We start from the raw sequence: 12311 nt of genomic DNA on the forward strand, positions 1-12311 counted from the left end.
CAACTACCCAAAGAGTACACACGGACAGACCCATGGCTCCAGCTGCATATGTAGCAGAGGATGGCCTTGTTGGGCACCGATGGGAGGAGAAGCCCTTGGTCCTGCCAAGGCTCAACCCCCCAGTGTAGGGGAATGTCACAGGGTGGGGGAGGTAGTAAGGGAGGATGGTTAGGGAGGGGGACCACCCTCGTAGAAGAAGGGGGGGATGGGATAGGGAGTTTATGGACAGGAAACGGGGAAAGGGGATAACATTTGAAATGTAAATAAAAACATATCCAAAAAAAAAAAAGATTTAGTCATGACAACCGCCCTCATTTTCAACATCAATTTTCTTTAATAGGTACAATATCCATTGGTGTGACTGAATGCAAGCAAGAGCAGCTTAAAGGAAGAAGCATTTATTTTGTCTCACAGTTTGAGAGGATACCGTCAGTCATGGAGGAGAAGTCACAGCAGCAGGTGGGTCCACAGCAGAGGGAGTACACATGTGGGATTCCTTACTGCCTCACATTGTGGTGGAACAGAACTCACAAAGATTAAGTTGGTTTTGCTGACTTCCATCATCCATCTGCAGATGTCTAAATCACAATTTTAGGCAGGGACTCTAAAATCTTATGCAAAATAAAGAACGGGCCTAAGTAGGCAAGACACAGGAAGTTGGAGGCAGTTCAGAGCTGTGTTTCCAGCTCTCCATTGTGTCCTGGAGACCACGTTTCCCTGTGTTAGCCATGGCCTCTGGTTATTCTGCTGTTATGCCCTCTCTGAGCCTTAGGAGGGAGGGATGTGATCCAGATGTCCCACATAGGGGTGAACATTCTTCAATTTCTTATTCTCTGCATTTAGACTAGCTGTGTTAAGCACCACCCACTGCTAATAGAAGCTTCTTAGGGCAGCCACTCCTATGAATTCACTGTGCTTGTGACAGTGTGGTGGTTTGAATAGGTTTGGCCCCCATAGATTCACGTGTTTGAATGCTTGGCCCATATTGAGTGGCACCATTAGGAAGTATGGTCTTGTAGGAGTAGGCATGGCCTTGTTGGAGGAAGTGTGTCACTGTGGGGGTGGGCTTTGAGGTTTCCATGTTCAAACGCCGCACAGCGTGGCACTCAGTCTCTTCCTGGCTGCCTTTGGATCAAGATAGAACTCTCAGTTCCTCCAGCACCACGTCTGCCTTGACACTGCCATGTTTCCCACCTTGATGAATAGACTGAACCTCTGAAACTGTAAGCCAGACCCAATTAAATGTTGTCCTTTATAAGAGTTGCCTTGGTCATGGTGTCTCTTTACAGCTATAAAACCCTAACTAGATTTTATGCATTCATAAAATCTGTGTAAGTTCAAACAGACTCAAATCCCAATGTAAAGAGGAAAGGTGGGCACAAAGTCCCACTCCTAGATGAGCAGCTATTGGAAACTGATTGCTATAAGGAGAGAGAACACCAGTTTTCTTTAAGAGTGTGGCCCTGGTAAGTTGACCACATTTCAGGTAAGGTTCACACATCCAAGAATACATGGACAAATAAGTCTTCATGGTTGAAAGAAAAAAAAAAGAGGATACAGGGTTAGGTGGATCTGGGAGGAATTAGGGGAGGGGTCAATATTATCACAACACATTATATGCAAATTTCAAAGAATTAATTTTTTAAAGAAAAGAACTGTGTATTGCTGAAATATTCACAACCGTGAAGTTACAAAGGCGATCTAAGTGTCCAACAATAAAGGCATGGAGAAGAGAAATATATTTTGCATACACAAAGGGATTTTTTTTTCAGCCATAGAGGAATGCAATTCTATATTTGCTGGAGGATGGACGCAGATGGAGGCAATCCTAGGAAGTGAATCGAGCCTCTCTCAGATAGAAAAAGAGTATAGCTTTTCCTCATCTGTGGTTTCTAGATTTCGTACGGTCACACAAATCATGTGTGCGCGTTTTAAATGAAAGTGGATCCAAAGCTGTGTAGGGACAGAGAGGACCGGGGAGTGCAGGGTGGTGGGGAAAGCGGGTGGTAAGGGTAAACATGCTCAACATGTAGTATATATGCACAGAAATCTAAACGTTCATAGAATAGCGGATTATATATGCCAAGATTTCTGCCTCCCAACCTTGCTCCGCTCTAGCATAGAGCGCTCATTTGTGAGAGATCTTCAGATATCATCGTCTCTGTTCTTCTCCATGGTAGATTAGAATTTACATCAGCGTCGTCGTAATCTAATAAGAGTACCTAGGCTCATACACACTGTCATGCTTAGAACGTGTCCCTACGCCACAAGGCCAACTCTTTCTCATTTGTCAAATGCCAGCATAAGCGCTACCTCTTTTCGTAAACCTCACCCCACAGATTTGAATGCTTCTCTTGTTGTTGTTGCTGTTGTTGTTGTTAGTTTGTGCTTGTGTTGGGTGTGTTGTTTGTTTTAGCCCTATTCTTTACTGAATAGATTATGTGAATTTCTTGGTGGTTTAAGTTTCCTACTGGTGGGACATACCCTGCTTACATATCTCTGTTACAACATTTTGCTACTATGTTAAGAGGAGGCGAGCCTTTCCCCCCTCTTCATTTACTGGCTACCCAAAGAAAATGTTTAGAAGAGGGTTTGCTTCCTGTGACCTTTTTAAAAATAAACATTCAGATTTGCTTACGCCCTTTTGCATCCGAGCAAAACGTACACTTTGTGTTGATGCTCATGGTCACTACGTTTAACAACCTCCTGTCACAGTGGGTCCTCGTGACCTTAGACAGCAGTATTCCTACAGCATTCCAGCCGTGCTGTCCACACTCCCCAGATTCCTAGAACCGCAGAGTGGCTTTCCAACTTGGATCTCTAGGCTCTTTTCTGCCAAGCCTTTACCACACCACCCACGTTACCACTTTAAGACAATGTGTCCTGAAATATGCTAACACCTGCACTTGAGGGTTAGTGGGAAAGGTGCTGTTCGTGCTGATGAAGCGAGACACCATCTGTGTGGAAAGGTCGAGCTTAATCATCTCAGCTCTGATTTCTGGGCAGAGAAAGCATGGGCTGACGTGAAACCTCCAACTCTCCAGTTACTGTGTGCAAGCAGCAAAAGCAGCCGCTGACTCAACACAATGAAACCAAGTCAGTCGAGCCTTTGGATGCTGTGGGCCTTATCCAGATACTTCCCCTTCTTTATTGGCCCTCACCGGCTGGTGATGTCAGAGACGGTGGGCAAGCATGAGGAAGGCAACTGGCCAGCTGTGGATCTCAAACTTTAAAATGACCACTGGTGGCAAGAGTAAGGAGAGACAGCTCAGCCAAGGTGTCTGAACACTTTGGGGTTGGAGTTCCAAAACGAATGGGAGCCCATTCAACACGAGGGAAACCAGGCCTGGTACTGGAAACCTAGCCAAGTATCCAGTACTGATGAAGGCATGGATCTTGGAAGGGAACCTACAACTGCCACTTTACCAAACCAGCAAAAGCCCTAACGACATCCTGAACATTTCTCCTTATACCCACTGGTACAGACAGTCCTCACACCACATCAAGGAAACTTCTCTCTGCCACAGACACGCTGTGACGGAAAACCATGACTCATCAAAAATGCAGAGCTGTGGCACTCAATCCAAATCTACAGCACAACTCCTGCACCTATGGATCAGGGATCATAGCTGGAGAGGGGGTGAAAAGGACTAGTGAGCCAGGGGACTAGGAACTTGGCTGTGAGACTGTCTCCTAGAAATGTCAGAGGAACTACCCTACTCCATGAAGTCTCACTAACATGGCTTCCTAGACAGGACCTGAACAAGGATGGTACCAACAGATAGGCTAACATGATGCTTCTGAGGCATCAACCCCAGACAAAGAATACAGACAAGGAAGGAATGTTGAGAGCAGAATAGCCAGGGAAGAGCACACCAATAGGTTATCTGATATTGGCATCGGATAACCTATTGATGCAGCTCTGAAAACATACATACAAGTAGCATTATACAGACTTAGCAGTTTTAAGAACACATATATACACAAGCGCACACAGACAGACATGCGCGCACATGTACACACACACACACACACACACACACACACACACACACACACACACACAGATGCACATTCAATTAAAGCGGCCATGAATTTGAAGGAAAGCCCCTGGTATACCTGGAAGGCGTTGGAGGGAAGAAAAGGACAGGAGAAAATGGTGTAATTATATTAAAGATCATAAAAATAGTAGTTTAAAAGCCGAAATGAATGGGAGGGGACTTAGAACCTCTGGGGAGCACCATGGAAGACGTGGTCTCAGTTCTGCTTTGGGATATGGAGGCACTCGTGGCTCAGCTCTGCCAGGCTTAAGATGGGCATGACACCGTTGCCTTAGACCACTGTTCTTTCCTTACCGACTCCAGGGATTCAAAACCCAACTGTGGTACTGTTTTAAAAATTAACAAAATGTTTTCTGAGCTAAAATTAAGTCAGTGGTAAAGTCGGACCTTAGCAATATGCATTTGGATGTACTAAAAGGTCCTTGAACGACTTTCTTTGAAATTGGATCAACAAATAACGTTATCTCTTTACAATAACCCCCCCCCCCCCGGAAGCTATCAGTTAGCATTGCAGAAAATAGAACTACTCTCGCCACCCAGCGGTGGCCTTAGTTCGTGGCTATGTCCAGTCTCCCATATGGACTCAAGCAGGACTCTTGTGCTGAGGATATCTAGCCACTAGGTGGCAGTCGTACTGTATTGGGGCTGGGATTGTTTTAGGCGTTTAGCTCTCCGGTTGCTTCACCTTCTAAAGATAGTTTACACTATCTTTAAAGTGGTTGACTTTAATGATTTTATCTCGCATTCGTGGAAGATACTAAACTACACGTTTGCAACGACTCAGGTGCAATGCCTAACCTATCTTGTCAAGTTTTGCACGGTTTAATTCTTAATTCTACTTTCCATTAAATGCTTTGGAAGTTTTTGTTTTCGTTTTCGAGACACGGTTTGTAGAACCGTGGAACTCACTCCGTAGACCAGGCTGGCCTCGATCTCGGAGATCTGCCTGTCTCTGCCTCCCCAGTGCTAGGATTAAAGGCCTGGTTGGTTTCTTACCTGTCTTCAAACTCCATAGGTAGCAGAGAACTTCTGGTCCTTAAGGGGCTGGGGTTACCAGCCGCTGTTGCCACACCCAGATTATGCAAATTCCGGGTTTCACCCTAGCCAAGCACTTTACCAACTGAACTACATAAGTTTTTTCATAACCTATTTAGTAAAATATAGATTTCCTTATTTTTTCCATTTAAGACCTGAATGCATCTATAAAACGGCTGAAGTAGAATCCTGACATTTAATAATTAAAAAAACAAAACAAAATACCACCAGCAGAAAACAACCAACCATGGTGTACTCAGAATTACAACAGAAACAATTTAGGATAGTTTCCTGCAGGGAAAATGGTTTGGGTACAGGGAGGTGTGACTGGAACAGAGCAAAACTAGGAGGGACTAGAAGATGTTTCCAGAAAAAGTATTGTAAAAAGAGGAGGGAAGAGAGGAGGGAGCAGACTAAGCCGGTGGAGTTGATGCCTCAGACCTAATGGAATGAAAACAGAAATAATGAACTTGGCCCCAAAAGGAACCAGAGATCTAAAGACTGCAGGAGAACAGGAAGCATGCACTTCAGAAGGGCCACGGAGAGGGTAGTGTAGAGTTAGTATACTGAAAGTAAAAGCCAAGGGCAGGAGCTGGGAACTCTGCAGGTTGTCATTAGCCTGAAAAACCCCCACCGGGGGCCTGGAATCTTCATGTCAAACAGCCACCCCGAGCGAGTGTCATCTTCTGCAAAGATTTGAGTACCATCGGCAAAACCCGTGCCAGAGTCTGCAGATCAAAATGGCGTGGTGATGGATTTGTGGTTCCCAGACAAGTGATTTATACTGTGAGTTGTGTCAAGTCAAACTGCCTTAGGACCTAACCATCTTGACCGCTGGTGTCCGTCAACATTAAAAAAAAGGTCTCTGCCATCCCTTGGACCGAGTGTGTGAGTGGGAGCATGTATGTTGGTAGTCAGGGGAAGAAGGGGGGAACTTTCAGAAAGAAGATGGTGAGGTATTCTCCCCTGGTGAAACTTAAGCCAGATGAGAGTATAGAAAGGCAAAAGAAAGGGAGCAGAAGGAGACAGAGGGGAGGGGGAAGAGGAAGAGAGAGTGAATGCGGGAGGTGCAGTGTGTGTGTGGAAACACCAAAATGTCTGGATTATACAGGGAAGAACTCCTGGGAGAAGGGCAGCCCAGCCCCTGGGCTGGGAAGTTCAGGGTTGAGGGCAGGGTGTGCTAGGTAGGGACTGAGGGATGCTGGGAGGACCTGGAGGCCAGGTCCACTTCAGTATGTTAAATACGTATCTCAGCGGAGAAACTTGAGGGCCCTTTCCTCTGTGCGTCCTGGCTGCAGCTCATGCAAGCAGAAGGCTCTCAGTAGGGCCTGGCGGGTCTCACGGAAGTATCCACATTCTTCCCATCAGCAAGGCCTCTGTGGTGACAGTGGTAGCTTGTTCACACTGATGACTGTGGGCCCACAGGTCCCACACAGTGGGATCTTGAACTTCGTTCAGATTTAGCCTTTACACCTACGCAAGCCAGGGTGACAGACAAGAGAAGAGGAGAAAGCTTTGGAAGCTGATTCCAGAGAATAAAGAAGAGGCCTCTGGGGACAGTTGATCTCAGAGGTGAAGACTCATGGCTTCAGGGCCTGGGGTAGGTAGATTTCTGGTCCTAGTGAGGTAGTGTGCCTACTATCTAGTGAGATATAATATCTTGGAAGGAGACAGCACTGTTCTGTTCAGCAGTGTAATTCCTAAGTAATCTTGGAGCCTTCATGCCTTCTGAGGTCATCTTTTCTTTAATAATAAAGAATAACAACAATTCCAGGTTCCCTGAATCCACATGGTTTGGTATATCTAGTAACATAGCATGCCAGAGAGATTCCCATGAATTCTGGAGGCTTACCCTTCCATGGTTAACACTTTCCCAACTTCTTACTGCCACTGAAATATAGTCAACTCTCCCCACCATCTACCCAGGCTCCTCCACCATCTCAGACTTCTAGTGGAAGTGTTGAGGGACCAGATTTTCACCGACCATTTGTTCTAGGACACAGCAGCCAATATGGTCCAGGTCTAACTTCGAGAACTTGGAAAAAGCCTTACATACAGTGGTAAGTTCTATTTCTCCCTCACCCTCACAGCTCATTGCCGGGTGAGCAGTTCACCCTGTGCTCACCACTCTACAAGCTACTCAGGAGCCTTTCTTGCTCTCCAGCCCTGACCAGCTTATTTGAAGGGACGGAGTCTCCCTGAGAGGGAGGCCACCATTTTGCAACCAGGAACCACATGCTAAGGGCTCCCCGTGATAGCATCCTCATCAGCTGTGCCCTGGGTTATGGGGAGGGAGTGTATCCTCTTGTGCTCTGAGTAGTTGGAGATTCTGTCTGCTGCAGCATCAACTCTCCTGGCACCTGAGGGGGGAGATTTCTTTCTCCCTTAAGAACGGACCTGAGAGCAGCAAGTGATGGAGAGAAACTCCACAGCTCCTCTGGAAATGTCTGGATGCAAACAAACACAGGGATGCCCACGGTGTTGGCAGGTGGCTGGTTTGGATCCAGCCACCTCAGGAGCGAACTCTACAATGACTTTCCTGGGATTGACAAACTAATGTGTCCTGGGGTCTAGTAAAGTCACTAAGGAGGAGAAGGGGGTGCTGTTTCACAAATTCTCACATTCTCTTTTAATGTGCAGAAAAGATACACAGTCTTCTCAACATGTAAACCAAAGTTGGATGACTACCCTAAGGCGTGGTCACAGCAGCTTAAACTTTTAATGTAATTCATCAGGAATGCTGTTTGAATTAAATTAAATCCGATTGAATGGGTGAGGGCTGGGGCCGGGATCTTCATTTGAAACGAGTGGTGCTGATGTCTCCACATGCCAGGGCCACACTATGAGAGAATGTTCTGGCTGCCCTTCCCCAGCTGTTAATCCTAAAGATGGGAGGAGAAAAGACCACCAACTCAAATCATCACGACCAAATTAATGAAAGCAGAGAATTGATTAAAGCAAGCTGCTTAAAATTCATGTACACGGGCTGCCTCCCCTGGAGATAGTGTTCAAGGGGTCAACACTGAACATGATGAAAGACACGGTTTTTAGCTCAGGGGTAGGGAGTTTCCAAATGAGGATTTGTTGGGCGAAGTAGTTGGGATTACAGGAGCAGCAGGTAAGCATTTGCAAGTTAACATCACAGCAACCCTTCTGAAACAGACATGACTGCCATTCCCGGAACAGACAGCACAGAACCGTTTGTAGTTATGGCGAGGGGTAGCCCCGTCCTGGAGAAACAGAGGCTTAATCATAGGCAGGATGAACCTAGTGAATCTTCACTGTAATACGGCTTTTAAGCCTAAGGCTGACTTTGGTATCCATGTAGCAGGTAAACTGAGGCAGACAGCCTTTAAGGGTCAGTGCTTGGAGCCACTGACTGGGGTGGATCCAGATACCTACAGGGGCGGCTGCCAAAGGTATCCAGTGATTAGCGATTCTGAGGGAGCAAAGCTGGCACTCACTGTGGACAGTGGAAAAACGATGAATTCTTTTAACTCCTTTAGGCCTGTGAGAAAGAGAAGGAAAGAAAATTCACGAATGTACACACACACACACACACACACACACACACACACACACACACACTGAATGGACGAAGTGAAAGGCAGAATCCACTAACTTCCTATACGCAAACATACATGCATAATACATACACACATACATGTATACAGACCTACAGACAGACATATACATATTCACACAGAATGGCTAGAGCAAAGCTCCAACAAGCAGGCTCCAAATATTCCGTACATACATGCATAAATACACACAATTGGTGGATGGAAGGAACAGTGTTCCAAACCTTCCCACCCCACTTTGCACAAACATAACAAATACACTCATAGTTGATTGATGGGGAGACAATGTTTCAACCACACTATTTTTTTATTCTTTCTTCCACTGCCCCTATATTTCAGCCAAACTGGCCCAAGCTACAATTACAATATGGTTACATTCTAGTTTTCTTCTAGTAGATGATTATGAAAAACAATGTGCTTTCTGATAGATACCTTTACAAAAAGTAACATGACATAGTACAAAGTAAAGAAACAAAGTATTCTAAAAAAAACCAACGTACATTCATAACCAAGCAACTTGTTATAGATGAACACAGTCTAAGCAAGAAGATAGCTTTCTCAGCTGGTTTCTCTTACTGGCAGGCAGCAATGTGAATTTACAAAGAAAGAAGAAATTGCTTTATTATTTATCTTTAAAAGCAATCTTGTAAGAATCTTAAAAGAATCACAAATCTAGACTTTTATATAAAAATTAGTAATATCCTCCTTAAATCCTCAAAATGCTTATCTACTCATCAGCAATTCTCAATAAACCCTATCAGGAAGCTGAGGGCAAAATTAGGTATAAGAATCAGTCACCACCAGTCCAGCCTCAGTGAGAGTCAGGCCAGCCAGTAGTCATTGTTCTTGTTCCCTGACCATAAAAGGTGCCTAGCTTAACTAATAAGAGTGTGCTTTTCACATTGTTCCCTAAGAGTTTCTACATCAGCTCCAGTAATAAAACCATCTTAATCTGGATTCACTAACAACTTTATTTTTCCAAATGGTTTCTAAGGATGGTAAGCATTGCTTACAATCTCCACCCCTAATCTTCTTTAGGGTGGTGATTGAATGATTAATCTGCTCTAGCAGCAAGACCTGAAAGAGACCAAGCATTAATATTGTGGATGTCAGAGATACTGTTCAGTGAGGGACTGGAAGTCCCCTTAGAGTTCTCATAAAAGGGATGTGAGTACAGCAAGCAGAGCAGACTTCATTACAGCATAAAGTCCTCCGGACACATAATCCTAGTTGTTTGTGTTCTAAGCTCCACCCCCACAGCTACTTGGCAACAGCCAGGTATGCTCTGCCCCACAGTTGCCTAGCAACAGCCAGCTGTGCCTGACACTGTATAAGGGACTGCTTGGCCTCTTCTCCTCTCCTCTCCTCTCCTCTCCTCTCCTCCCCTCCCCTCTCCTCTCCTCCTTTCCTCTCTTCTCTTCTCTTTTTTCTCTTCTCTTCTCTTCTTCTCTTCTCTTTTCTCCTTTCTCTTCTCTTTTCTTCTCTTCTCTTTTCTCTTCTCCTCTTCTCTTTTCTTCTCTTCTTCTCTTCTCTTTTCTCTTCTTCTCTTTTCTTTTCTCTTCTCTTCTCTTTTCTCTTCTCCTTCTCTTTTCTTTTCTCTTCTCTTTTCTCTTCTCTTTTCTCTTCTTCTCTTCTCTTTTCTCTTTCTTCTCTTTTCTTTTCTCTTTCTTCTCTTTTCTCTTCTCTTCTCCTCTCTCTTCTCTTCTCTTTTTCTCTTCTCTTTTCTCTTTTCTCTCTTCTCTTCTCTTTTTTCTCTTTTCTCTTTTATTCTCTTTTCTTCTCTTTTCTCTTCTCTTCTCTTCTCTTTTCTTCTCTCTTCTCCTCTCTCCTCTCTTCTCTCTTTTCTCTTCTCCACTCTCTAGCCCTCTCCCCTTTGTCCCTTCTGTCACCATTCCCCTCCCCCTTTCCCTCCACATGCCCATGGTTGGCCTCCTTTACTTCTCCCCCTTTCTACTTTTCTTCTCTCATTAAACCTTTCCACATGGAACCATGTTGGCTTGGTGTGCTTTGTCTGGACACAAGCTGAGATTTAAATCCCAACACTAGGGGCCACGCCACACCAAGGGCCCACCCATATGGCTGTGGCAACCCGTAGGCTGCATTCCATGAGTTCTAAAGCCATTTGTCGTTCCCCCTGCATGTCCCTTGGTAAGATGGAGGCAGGATGGTTCTTCACAGCTCCTATATTTGAAACAAAGGCAAGACATAGTTACCCGGGAGAAGACAGTTCTTGACTCCAGAAGGCTGAAGGTCAGCTAGCTGGAGGTAGACTGTGAACTCTGTGTTAAGGAAAGGAAGAGAAAAAGAGTATGGACCACCTTAGGGATGCTCAGTGGGTAATAGCCATTTATTTTATCCCTGTTGGACATGCTCAACAACAGTAATACAAATCGAGTCCTTCCTGTAGAGCTCTTTTTTATTTTATTTTATTTCCTGAGGCACTTGGCTATTGCTGGCTCCTTAGTGTAGCTCACTGACCAGGCTGTGACCTCCCTCCTAAAGTGGCTAACAGTGACATTAGGGGAGATTTGACCTTCTGATCATAGAATTTTCAAGATCAGGGCAGGAGAATCCATGGGAGAGCTTCTTTAGTGTCTGTAGCAGTTGAGAGACAGAACTAGATGAACGTTCATCCACACCTCCACCTTCCTTTATGAAGCCCCCTATAAACTGTCAATGCAAAAACACAGCTTTCCTCAAGGAGGGAAGAGAACATTTATTCTGGAGCCAAATCCTAGCAGCCATAGCCCAGGAACATGGAACTAGGTTATCCCCGAATTCCATGTTTCAACATGGAGGAAGTTTCACTAAGAGTTTAGAGTAACAGAACAAAGAATTGTCAGTGGAAACATCATCAGAAAGGCAGGTTACAGCAGAATGGAGAAATGCCCGTTGTGGGCCTCAGGTGCTCCCTGATGACAACCTTAGCTTTTGAGTTGGTGGAAGCTAGTCATCTGCCAAGAGTTAATACATTCCAATGAAAAACCAAGGCTGTGTGTACATTCCAAACGATTTCCCTAACGGTCATTAAGCCTTTAGGACAGGCCCAGTAGAAGCAATATATGCTTATTCAGAGGACTAAAGATGGCCCAAGATACTCTGGCTCTGGGCTTGGAACAATCCAAACACCCCACAGCTATTGAAGTTCAAATCAGTCAGCCTCGAAGAAGGTTTGGCCTGAAGATACGACAGAAGGAAACCTGAGGTCTGCTGCTCACAGCACCCAAAGCAAAGTATGTCTTCTTGTGGCTTCCATCAGAGATTGCAGCTGAGTCTAGATCCACAAGCCTAGGCTATCCCATCCTTGCCTCCCACACAGCTCTTTATGTCCCTCTGCAGAGCAGTGACCTCCAGGGATTATGGTTAGAATGCCCTAAGCAAAGAAGACAAGACTGCCTACCCAGCCTCAGAGGTCACCAGGAGTCTTAGCAGGAAACATGAAGGAATAGACTTGAATGAACAAGAACAGAGCAAAGGAACGGAGGGAAAAGTGCTTGTGGAGGAGGATCATGTTTCTGCCTTTGCAGGAATTTAATGGTCAAGGGTGAACGAGAGGAGGACAGAGAGAGTGTTCACGATTCAGATTTGCTGGTTTTTACTTTCTTCAACTTGTCGTTGGAAAACTCAATTTAAA

General features: G+C 45.1%; 1 long non-coding RNA gene across 1 annotated transcript; it reads right to left on the reverse strand.

The window, feature by feature from the left end:
- Window positions 1-318: 318 nt before the first annotated feature.
- LOC120100951 (uncharacterized) lies at window positions 319-5099 on the reverse strand. Its single transcript, XR_015677008.1, has 3 exons — window positions 5058-5099; window positions 964-1221; window positions 319-500 (listed from the first exon to the last, which is right to left on the reverse strand). It is a non-coding gene; the product is annotated as an uncharacterized LOC120100951 (long non-coding RNA).
- Window positions 5100-12311: the final 7212 nt, after the last annotated feature.

Source organism: Rattus norvegicus, chromosome 2, assembly GCF_021556685.1.
Source record: "Rattus norvegicus strain SHRSP/BbbUtx chromosome 2, alternate assembly SHRSP_T2T, whole genome shotgun sequence".
Taxonomy (NCBI): domain Eukaryota; kingdom Metazoa; phylum Chordata; class Mammalia; order Rodentia; family Muridae; genus Rattus; species Rattus norvegicus.